Below are 11,404 nucleotides of genomic sequence, written 5' to 3' on the forward strand. Positions count from 1 at the left end.
AGTAAAAAACAGTCATTCTTTCTTTACCTAGTCTCTAGTCACCCTTTGGAAAAAAGATTTTAGTATCCATTTAACATCCCACAATTGCAGAGTGACCACCTGTCACCTCTCACCACAGATCCACAACCACAGTCCCCCCAGAGTCTCTGACAGAAGGTCCTGCTTGCAGAGGAAGCAATTCAGCAGGCCTTTGGAAGGCAGCCGAGCAGCAGCAGGAGGCCTATTAAATCCACAATTTTTGAATCTCAGGGTGGGCATTTTCTTGTGGCGTATTAAGTAACACACCTACTCAAGTTACTGTGTGAACTCAGTGGACAGCTGCCCTTTCAGTGAGAAGCGTATGCTTGCACTGTGCTGTCCCCACCCCCACCACTCCCAAGTTCAATCACAGACCCTTCAGAGATGTCTGGCCTGAGAAGAGCAGTGAAAATGGAGTAAAGCTTGGATGAAGATGTCAAAGGCCAGGGGTCACCCTGTAATAAAGAGCTCCAAATGCCTGGGGGTTCACCCAAGGGCCAGAACCAGAGAACAGTTGCATTTACCCAAAACTGCGATAGACACAGGTAGAAGAATCTGCTCGAAGTTGAAATGGCCTTTCTCATATTCGCCCTTGAAAAAATATGGGAGAAAGAACGGGAAATGGTGGTTCCGAGAATAGATTCTTGAGTGAAAATCATGTGCACTCAAATCACTTAAAGAATTGGCATGAACGTGGACAAATATTGTTTCATCTCTCTAAGTTTTGTTTTTCTCTATCATGATAAAAGTACTATGGCCGTGAGAAATAAATGAGATATTAAATGTAAAACAGGCCTGGTGCAGTGGCTCACACCCGTGATCCCAACACTTTGGGAGACAGAAGTGGGCAGATCACCTGAGGTCAGGAGTTCGAGATCAGCTTGGCCAACATGGTGAAACCCTGTCTCTACTAAAAATACAAAAAAGTAGGTGGGCATGGTGGCACACTCCCGTATCCCAGCTACTCAGGAGGCGGAGGCATGAGAATTGCTTGAACCAGGGAGGCAGAGGTTGCAGTGAACTGAGATCATGCCACTGCACTCTAGACTGGGCAACAGAGTGAGACTCTGTCTCAAAAAAAATAAAATAAATAAAATAAAATAAATGTAAAACAGGTGATACTTATAAAGCACATACTTTATGTATCAGTTATTTTAATGTTTTCATGGATAGTGGTTAGACTGGTGTAGTTACTATGTCCCTCTTTCCTCCACTTGGTAAATAAGATATATTTTCCTTTAAGGTAGGGTCATGTGCTGTTCATATTTAACATTTTTATTCCATAGTGTGTTTCTACTTGATGAAAAACTAAAGGAAAACTTCACTGTGTGCCTCTTGCTTTGTGCATTGTAAAGTGGATGCTGTCTTCATAGACATAATCCCTTTCGTCTGAAAGGGATTCTTGAAAGGGATTCTGATGGAACTAAACAAGAAGAATTTTATGTGAGAGGGAAAATTCAGAACCCGAAAAGGAAACCCAAAAAAGAAGGTAAGTAAAGAGAGGGAGGTGTGTGGAAATATCATTTACTGATACACTCCTTTCCCTCCTCTATAAACTGAGTAACACTGACCAATATACAAGTGTCATGGAAATGTGCATGCGTAATGGAAGTGATTGTCAGACTTGAACAGAGCTTACCTTTGCTTTCATTGGGCATCCCCTTCACAGCGTTGAGGCCAGCTTTCTGCAGTGAAGGAGAAGGGCATGAAATATAGATTGCCAGGCCTTTGGGGACTCTGAGGAATGAGAGGTACTTAATAAGGATGAAATTCATCCTGGTCTTATTACACTGCCCTCTTCCATCTCTCATATCATGAAGTAAGTCTGGCAAGAGAGTAGAAGAAAGAGAGAATCAGCTTAAATAATGGGGCAGGAAATCTGTTCCTGGGCAATGTTTTGGCAAGTTTGACAATAAATAAAGAGTGAGATAATGAGACTAGTTCAGTAATTCTCTGACTTTCTCGTCCTTTATCCCTTCAGAGAGCCTGTTTGGTCTCTCCCAGTAAGGGGAGAGCTGTAGGAATAGCTTTCCTTTGTTTTACTTCAGAAGGAGAATATGGTAAGGGAGACAAGAATAGACCTAGGAGGCACAGAAAGTGAACATGAAGAAAGGCTGGTGTCAAAGAAAAAGGGGCCTTTGGCAGATCTGTGATCTGGAAAAATGGGAATCGGAGGTGATCCTGTGGAAGGAAAAGCATCTACTGATGCATTTTACATCAAATTTCTGTTCAGATTCTGAGAGCTCTGATTTCTTCAAACCTTTTGCAATTTCCCCACAACCTTTCGACATACTGTGACTCCCAACCTGAAAACATTTGACAACACAGGTTATATGAATACGCAACAGAAAAACCCTGTGCTCCAAACTCGAAACTTTCAAAAGCCTTTGCTTCTGATATTTCCTAATTTAAAAAATAAATGCCTTTCTTCTTAAGGAACACTAGACAATGAGAACAGATTTCTAAATTTTAATTTGTTTTTAATGAAAATCCTATTCAGATGCACACTGATTCACAGGAGATCTGAAATATCTCCAATTACCAACTTGGAATTTTAAGCAGATCTTAGACTCATAGACATCTAGACATGGGAGGTATCATAGAGGCCAGCTCATTCAGAGTCCACTTGTTGCAAGAATCCCTTGCGTGTGTAACAATTGGATGGTAGTTGACCCAGGCATGGAGAACTCCGTAATTTTCAATGCAGATCGTTCCTTTGTTGAGAAGCTATCACGTCAGAAGGTTCTTTATTGTAGAGTCAAGTCTACCTCTGTTCCTTCACCCCAATGTTTACCCGTTGGCCCTAGTTCTGTCCTTTATAAGTTCACATCATAACTCTATAATTAATGACTCTTCTATGTAATTTCCCTTAAAATATGTGAAGACAGTTCTCATTTCCCTCATTAGTTTTCTCTTTTCCAGGTAAAGAGATGGATCCCATCTCCGTACTCATTCCTCAATTGATATAATTTCCAGACAATTCCCCATCCCCATAACTCTGTAGAAGTTTCTTTCTTCCTTCACTTTTTTTATTTTACAAGGCAAACTTTCCTAGAGGAGCAAAGAAAACATTCTTTTCCAAGATCTGATTGGGCTTAGCCATTTCGTACACATTATGGCATGTGATAGTGGACTATAAAAATTTTTATTGCTGTGCATTTGAATAAAGGATGACTGCATTTGTTAAGCAAACTCTTTCCAAACAAGTCATAATAAAAACTTTACAGCATCCCACTTCATCACATAACTTTTTAATGCTGCTCCTTTTGTTTGGTTTTGGTTCTGGTTTTCAGTCCTTCTTCACTTTTTTCCCCCTTGAAGTATCAGAGTTATTCTGGAAATTCCCATGGAGAGTTTCAAGTTGGAAGCCTGGTCCTAAGAGGTCTTTTTCTTGAGACCCTCTCCTGGATTTGGACCATGAAACAGACAGAAACAATGATGCCATCTGCGTGGTAGGGCCCAGTGCAGTGCATGTGTGCAGTATAAAGTCAGTTTATATATGGTTTGAAATTGTATCCCAGGGTTTGGAAAATGCAGAAGTTTATGTGATGGATATCATGACCACACATGAGGCGTTGTGAAGATACATATGTATCTTAAAATATACTTATCTATAAGAATATACATATCTGTATATATGTATATTGGAAAGCTTTAAACTATCAAAGCCTTCAGGCAAATATTTTATGGCTATCTAATGGTGGGTATTTATAACTCAGCCTCTAGACTTCAGAAGTTGAGATTTGGCACTGCAAACACCAAGTAAATACCAGGCATGATTAGTGTAGGAACTTCATGCCATTGGCATTAAAAACAATTAAGATGGTCTTACTTTAAACATTTGTTCAAATGTATAGAAGTACTAACATTTTTTAAAGCACCAGGGCTCATTTTAAGATGCCTTTCTCTGGGATTCTGATTTTAAACATTTACCTTTGGGCTTAAAAAATCTCTGTCTATGAAGAGAATAGGATAAGTTAAAAGACTTAAAGAAGTCTTTCCCTCTTCATTACCCACAGCCTCTCTTCAAAATATTATCAGTATTTGTGGGTATGCTGGGAGTAACAGGATAAGCTGGTCAGTGTAGCTTTAGTTAGAGGGAAAAACTCTGTAACTACTTTAAGGTATCAAATGGGGAACAGTTGGAAAAGCAAGCTTGATTAAAGACAGCTAACATCATTTCAGGAAGGGGAGTCGTGCCTAACTAATTTGTTGGAATTCTTTGAGGAAATCGCTGCCCCAGTGAGCTGGATGGGGGAAGGGAGGAGATTATAGACTGAGTTTTTCAGAAAGTGCCCTACAGAATTCTCCACTGTTGGTTGAAATGTTTAAGGTCTGAAGTCATGGAAGTGTAGGACAATCGGCATATTGGACTAAAAACTGGCAAAAGGGGAGGAAAGAAAGGGTAACTATGGACAGAAAACAGGCTGTGTCAGCCTTGAAAACAGGATCATAAAAGGGATTTTAAAAAAGTGAGAGGATATTTTTAAAAAGAGAGAGAGGGAAGCTGTACTTGGCATTTGAACTGGAGCTTTCAGAGAACACTAAAGGTGTCCCTCTGGGAAGCTTATCTGGAAGGGGAGTAGGGAGTGGGGCGGGGGGTGGGGTAAGGAGAACAAAAGAGAGAATTCACCCATAAGCAGACAGATTCTTCCTGTGGGGACTTCCACTTGGAAGGACGCTGCATCATCACGTCCTGGTTGTCAGCCTGAGCTACATAGTACATTGCTTTTTTCTTGAGAGTCTCCAAAATAAATCCACTAAGCAATTCGATTTATTTAAACCCTAACGTAGCATGAACTCAGAGTGATCGGAATATGTTCCAATATGAAACTACTTTTTTCCCTTTCTGAAGCTGTTTACAGATAAGAAAGAACATTAATAAAGCAGTATTTCATAGGTCACTGTCAATGATTTGATACCCTGTTGCCTAGAGATGGACAATTCTGACCAGGAATTATATGGCCCTTGCTGCAATGCCCCCCCACAACCCACTTCTCACCCACCCCCCACTTCCCACCCACCCCCCACTTCCCCCCTTTCCCCCCACTCCCTACTTCTCCCCCATCCCCCGCACTTCCCTCCCTTCAGCTTCCCCGGGATTTGAGTGTTCCTCTGCTTGTTAGCGTCTCCAGCAGGTCCCAGGGAAGGAAAGCAAAGATTGATCAAAGTTAGGTATTTGTTTTCAGGCCTTGTATACTTTCTACAAGACAAGGTGAAACTCTAAGAGTAACCAGTTAACCTTTCTTTGAGAGTTTTGTTTTGTAGGGTTATAGAAAAAAAAATTACCTGCCCACATGTACCTCTAATAATCCCCCTCACAGATCTGGATAAAATATGAGTTTTCTCTAAAAAAGACAGCCAATTTAACCTTTGTTTAGAATCAGATTAACACATTTGGGGAAGGAGACCATCAGGAAAGTAAATTCTGATGAAAACTCGGGGGCAAAGAGGGAAAGGTTTTTAAAGAACCAGTGCTCAGGGTCCAGACAGGTAGCACTGATGAGCAAAGGGGTGAGTGCAAGAAACGGGGGATGGGATGCCCGTGGTGCCTGCAGAGCCCACACCACCCAGGGAGAGGTGATCATCTCCAGAGACACCTGCAGCCTTGGCCTGGCTAAACCAACCCTTCTGCAAGCTGGATTAGGCCCTTAGACTGCATCTATGGAACCTCTGTGTTACAGCAATAGTTTCCAAATCTTTGAGGATGGGGACCACTTTTCAAAGTAAAAAATCTGAGATTTCCCAATATAGTCATTTCATATCCATTGATTAAGAAAATTTGCTGGGCATGGTGGCTCACAGCTGTAATCCCAGCACTTTGGGAGTCCAAGGTGGGTGGATCACTTAACGCCAGGAGTTCAAGACCAGCCAGGCCAACATGGTGAAACCTCATCTCTACTAAATAAACAAAAATTAGACAGGCGTGGTGGTGTCTGCAATCCCAGTTACTCTTGAGGCTGAGGCATGAGAATCACTTGAACCTGGGAGGTGGAGGTTGCGGTGAGCCGAGATTGTGCCACTGCACTCCAGCCTGGGCAACAGTGCGAGACTCCATAAAAAAACAAAAAAAAAAAGAAAAGAAAATTCGTAAGAACAAAAAGTTTCGATGCATTACTGTAGTGTGTGAAAATGAATTTCATGATACCCACTGAGCCAAGTGCTGCAAACATGAGATTAAAGATAGAATAACCCCTCCCCTGGTCTAACGGGTGAAGTAACCAAGCAAAGAGGTGATCAGCAAAGATTCTTGGTTGATACAAAAAAAGTGAGACATGGTGCTATGTGGTCACATAGGAAGGGCGTCTAGCTAAATCTTGGCAGAGTTCAGCAACAACTTCTCCAAAGATGTGGCAACTTAGCACATCTTTGTGACTAAGGTATAAGTGGCATTTGGCCAGAACTTGGCATATGTGGGGGTATTTTAAGGAAGAGAGAACAGCATATGCAAAGGTTCTGTGGTGAGAGGACAGGTTTCCTTCCAGGAAATGAGCAGATCGGTACTCGGTACAGCTAGAATAGAGTGAGGAGAAAGAGAGAGAGGGAGAAAGAGAGAGAGAGAGGAGGAGGAGGAGAGAGAGTTAAATCTAGAAAGCAATGCAAAGGACAAGCATTGAGCAATCTATATGTGTTATTCTCATGGCATATTTACATGGCTCTAAATTAAGGATTACATGGCTATATAAATCTTAGCGAGCTGGCAAGAATTCCAAGGCTCCCTTAGGTTGGAACTTCACACTTTGGAAACCAAATGCACAGCAAAAAGAGCCATGTAGCTCAGTACTATAATAGTTGATCAGGGTTGCCATAACAAAGGACTACCAACGGAGTGGCTTACACAATAGAAATTTAGTGTTTCACGGTTCTAGAGGTAGAAGTCTGAGTCAAGGTATTAGCAGAGTTGGTTCCTTCTGAGTGTAGTGAAGGAAATATCTGTTCCAAGGTTCTCTTCTTGACTTGTGGATAGCCGTCTTCATGTTTACATTGGTGTTCTGAACTCTGTATGTTTCTGCTTCTAATTTTTATAAGGACACAAGTCATATTGGATTAGGGCCAATCCTAATGATTTCATTTTAACTTGATGACCTCTACAAAAACCCTATATCCAAAATAAGGTGACATGCTGAGGTACTGGGGGTTAAGACTTCAACATGGGAATTTTGCGAGAATCAGTTCAACTCATAAGACCCAGGTTAAGTTGCTCAAAGAGGGCTGGGGGACCCAGAGCATTTGGTAAGCTGTCAGGGGTTCTTGGGTATCTGGAGGGCAGCAGGATGAGGACACACAACAATGGAGGAGGAGAGGAGCAAAGGGGCTACAGAGTCCAGACTTGGCTCTTTTCCTACTCTTGCCTTGATTTGGCCCAACTCCATGGTCCTTGAAAGGCAGGCTGTACCCAACCACAGGGAGTAATCATTGCTTTTTACAGATAAGGAAGAGGTTGAAGTCACTTCCTTTCTCTGCCTTTGCGCTGTCTAACAACCATCTTGCTAACAAAGCAGATCTCCAAATAAATTCCTCCCTCTTGTCATGGGAAAGCCTAGTCCAGACTCAATTTTGACTTTGGATCTTTGACGAGATTCACCTAATTAGAGTATTTCTCACAAGGGATGTGGTCTTCACTTCCTTGCCTCCCCAAACAAATAGTCTCCTTCCTTGGGGCTCAGCCTAACTTAGGCCGTCATAAGTTTGTACTGTCAAAAAGATCCCTTAGAAATAGCCACCTATCCATTCAATGTGGGCAAAAACAGATCAAATGAAACAAACACAAAGAAGGCAGATTCCAGTTCTGTATGTGGAGCTCCTCAAGAGAGGACAGTTCATAAAAATCAAACTACTTGAGGTGGATTTTGATACTTATTTTTTAGGGCTTGCTTAGGCACAACAGAATCAACATTTCTCTGTGCCTCTGTGGGCAGCATCTTATTAATTGTCCTGAGGAGTTCTCTGGAAAATGTCTGTTGATTTGAACCCTCCTGTTATTTTTATTTAATTTCCAGATGTGCTCTGATGTTCTTTGGAAAATAAGCCCTCATGATTAATATCCCCAGCAATGTTCAATCAGTAAAGATTCTGGGACTATATGTGATAGTTCTCCTTGTTCTGAGGGTCTACTTAATCTCTCCTCTCCCCACCTCCAACAAGAAATGGTAGTTCATTGTACCAGGTAAGAGAGGAGAATGCAAGGTTTTAAAAAATGATAGAATGGTAACTTTCTGAAAAGCAAGTGAGGTGGGATGAGTTTTCCTTTCCTTTCCTGGCGACTACTCATGATGGAGGTAAGACGAGATAAGAGGTACTTTGCAAATAGAACTCAAGGCTGGGGAGGAGTCATCATTCTTTTAGAATAACGAGGTAAAGGACAAATGCTAACTGGAGGTGAATTTTCCCAGTGATAAAAGCATGATTAAATTTTAGAGATTTCCCTTTGAGGCCAAAATTGCCTGAGAGTAGCTTGAAACCATAAGCAGGAAACTTGAAAATTGGTTTTCCAGCTTCCTGTCTGGCTCTCAACATACAATTCTATGTAAGAACTACTCTGTGAGCCCACTGCAAGGGAAGAATACTGTCAACCGAAAGTCATTCTCATCCTTATAATGACATGAGCCATTGAGGTGGAGATTGTACTACTTGAAAGATAAAGTAGAACAATCAGTGGCAACACTAGCAAGGACTTACTACATGCTAGGCATTATACATATCGTTCTATTTAATTATCTTAATAACCTTGAAATGTAGCCTTAGAAAGGTAAAGAGATTTGTATAAAGTCTCTCAGTTAGTGACTAGATGATCTGAGATTCAACTCCAAATCTGTTTGACATCAAAACTGAAGGCTCTGGCACTACATTACATTAGTGTGGAATGTTTGCCGAATGCTTAGTCCTGATCATGCGAAATGAATTATGGAACTTTTTAATTCATATGCAGGCAACTTTTTGCTATTCACAGAAGCTATGTTCTATAAAGTTATCATGAACGCTGAATTAGTGAATACTGAACCACTGCTCCTACAGAAAAGACAGGGTTAAGTTCCTGCAAGATGCTGATCACATTTTTTTCTGCCAATCAGTGCATAATTTTGCTTTGTGTGTGTTTCTGTTTAAAGACACCTTATTTAATACATACTGTTGATTCATTAACATTGAACTCATGGCCAACACACCACTATAACTCATGCCTGAACATAGCTTATCTAATGCACATATTTTCTTCATAAAGTGCATCACAGCCTTCTTGCACTTAGGAATACCAGACATTTGGGGGCCATTTAGAACAGTAAAATCATCAATAAAAAACACAAAAATGCAAAAATTTTAGAATTACAAATACATTTTTGTGAGTAGGTAAATTTGTAATTACAGAATCTATAATATAAATAATGAGGTTTGATGGCTTACTGACATAGTTATTAAGCTAGTCTAGGAAAAAAAAATCCCACATTTTAGAGGAAAAAGGAAACATTGCTCTTTCAGCCTGAATGTTTGAATGCAAAAACCAGATAATTGGTAAATACATGTTTTTTTAGGTTTTGCTCATTTAAATTATCTGGATTCAAAGATGCAGTTTTGGTTTATGGCATTGCTCCACACAGAAGAGGGTTTTTACCAAAAACATTTACCTTTGAAGTTTTAAAATTTCCTTTTTAATTAAGTTCTTACTGAAATTTTCACCTCCCTTGAGAACAGTTCATTAAACAAAAAATTTTATTAGCCCATTATTTAATTTTATTTTTAATTATTTTATCACTTCTCCCAAATGACCTAGACACTTGCTCTGCCCATTTCTGTCAAGAGCAGAATCACCAGCCCTGTCAACTCTGTCCACACCTTGGGTGGAACACAGATCTCTGAAATCTCATGGAGACCAGCAGACCCAATCTTTTGAAATAATGGAGACCAGAGAAATTAAGTGCAGAATATTTGGTTAACTACTTACCTAACACACACAGTCACTTTCAGAAAACTCTATGAAACATGGAAATCAAGATGCTGAAAACTCAGAGAAGGTATTTACTAAATTTTTCCTTCTCCATATTTTGTCTTTATAACTAGTGACTGGTACTTGACCATAATGTTGAAGTAACTATGGAGAAGGATGTTTTTGGAAAGGCTTGCCTTTCTTCGACTGACATGGGTGGAGGAACACAATCTTATTTCTGCCTTAAGGCTAATGACAATCTTTTGACCCAGCATTCAAGGTTTTCCATGATTTAGACCCAGTTTTTCTTCCACTCTTATCTTCCACCACTGCCTCATTCAGAATCTCTTTGCCAGCCAAGTGGGTATTTGAAATAGATGAAGAATAAGGCAAGAACCATAACCTTTAGGAGTTTAGGGTTTAGTTAAGAAAATAAGACTAACATCCTTAAAAATGAAGGATGTAAGAGGGTTATGTAATGAAGGTTCATTAATGTGGCATAGACTGTAGAGTTTATACAAATTTGAGAGAGAGAATGGATTAGTCAGAGAAAGCATTTTGAGCTAAAGATGGTTCTTGAAGAATGGGGAGAATTTCCATATATCTGGGGGAAGGAAGGAGGAGAAGAGGAGAGAAGGAAGCAGCTAGGTGAGGGAAATCAAAACAGTGAATTGTTGCAAATAGGAATGCACATAGTGTTGGTGGGACCATAAACAAACCAACATGAATGGCAAAGGCAGGTCATGTTGAAGATCAGGAGGAAACACATTTGGAGGCACAGAAAGGAATTGGATTGAGGTAAGCAACTTAAAAACAGGCAGACGCACTGAAATTTGGTGGAGTATAAAATAACCATTGAAGACTTTTCAGAAAACATGTGGATAAACCATCTGTCACTAAACTACAGATGACTGAAATATACATCTACTGATTTGTTTTTTTACTATGCATATTGAGGTTTCTGTTCAGCATTTGTCCAGCTTTCAACAAATCTTTATTGAATACCTATTTTATGCTGGACAATATGGAAAGTGATAGCTCTACAGGGCAGGCAAGATCAAAATGGTTTCAATACTCCTGGATCTTATATTCCAGAAGTATTCATTTTCATTATGTTCCTGTCTTTTGGCCCAGATAACTATATCTCAGATGGAAAAGTTTTCAGTAGAAGTGATGTCTTCACCCTTTGGGGTTTGTAAGTTTCTTTTGTTTAACTTAGCCTTCTGGAAGGTTGATACCTGAAGACACAGCATTGTAATCCAGGAGAAGCCTTCTCCGACTGCTCTAAATTGGTCAGGAGCCTCTCAGCAGTGCTCTTGACACCTTGTGCTTCTCCTTATTTCTAGACAGCATTTAGAAATAGCATAGTCTTGTCATGTCCACTTTTTTGGCATCTGCTATCTACTCCAACTAGATCATGAAGCAGGATGTCCTAATATCTCTATAGTACCAGTGGAGATGATCGAT

The 11,404-nt window shown here is 40.2% G+C and overlaps 1 long non-coding RNA gene across 2 annotated transcripts in view; it reads right to left on the reverse strand.

Annotated features, from left to right (window-relative positions):
• LOC140711276 (uncharacterized) overlaps positions 1-11,404 on the reverse strand; it is a 135,773-nt gene that overhangs the window by 84,144 nt on the left and 40,225 nt on the right. The window lies entirely within an intron of this gene.

Source organism: Chlorocebus sabaeus, unplaced genomic scaffold (genome assembly GCF_047675955.1).
Source record: "Chlorocebus sabaeus isolate Y175 unplaced genomic scaffold, mChlSab1.0.hap1 unalloc_scaffold_450, whole genome shotgun sequence".
NCBI classification, from domain to species: Eukaryota; Metazoa; Chordata; class Mammalia; order Primates; family Cercopithecidae; genus Chlorocebus; species Chlorocebus sabaeus.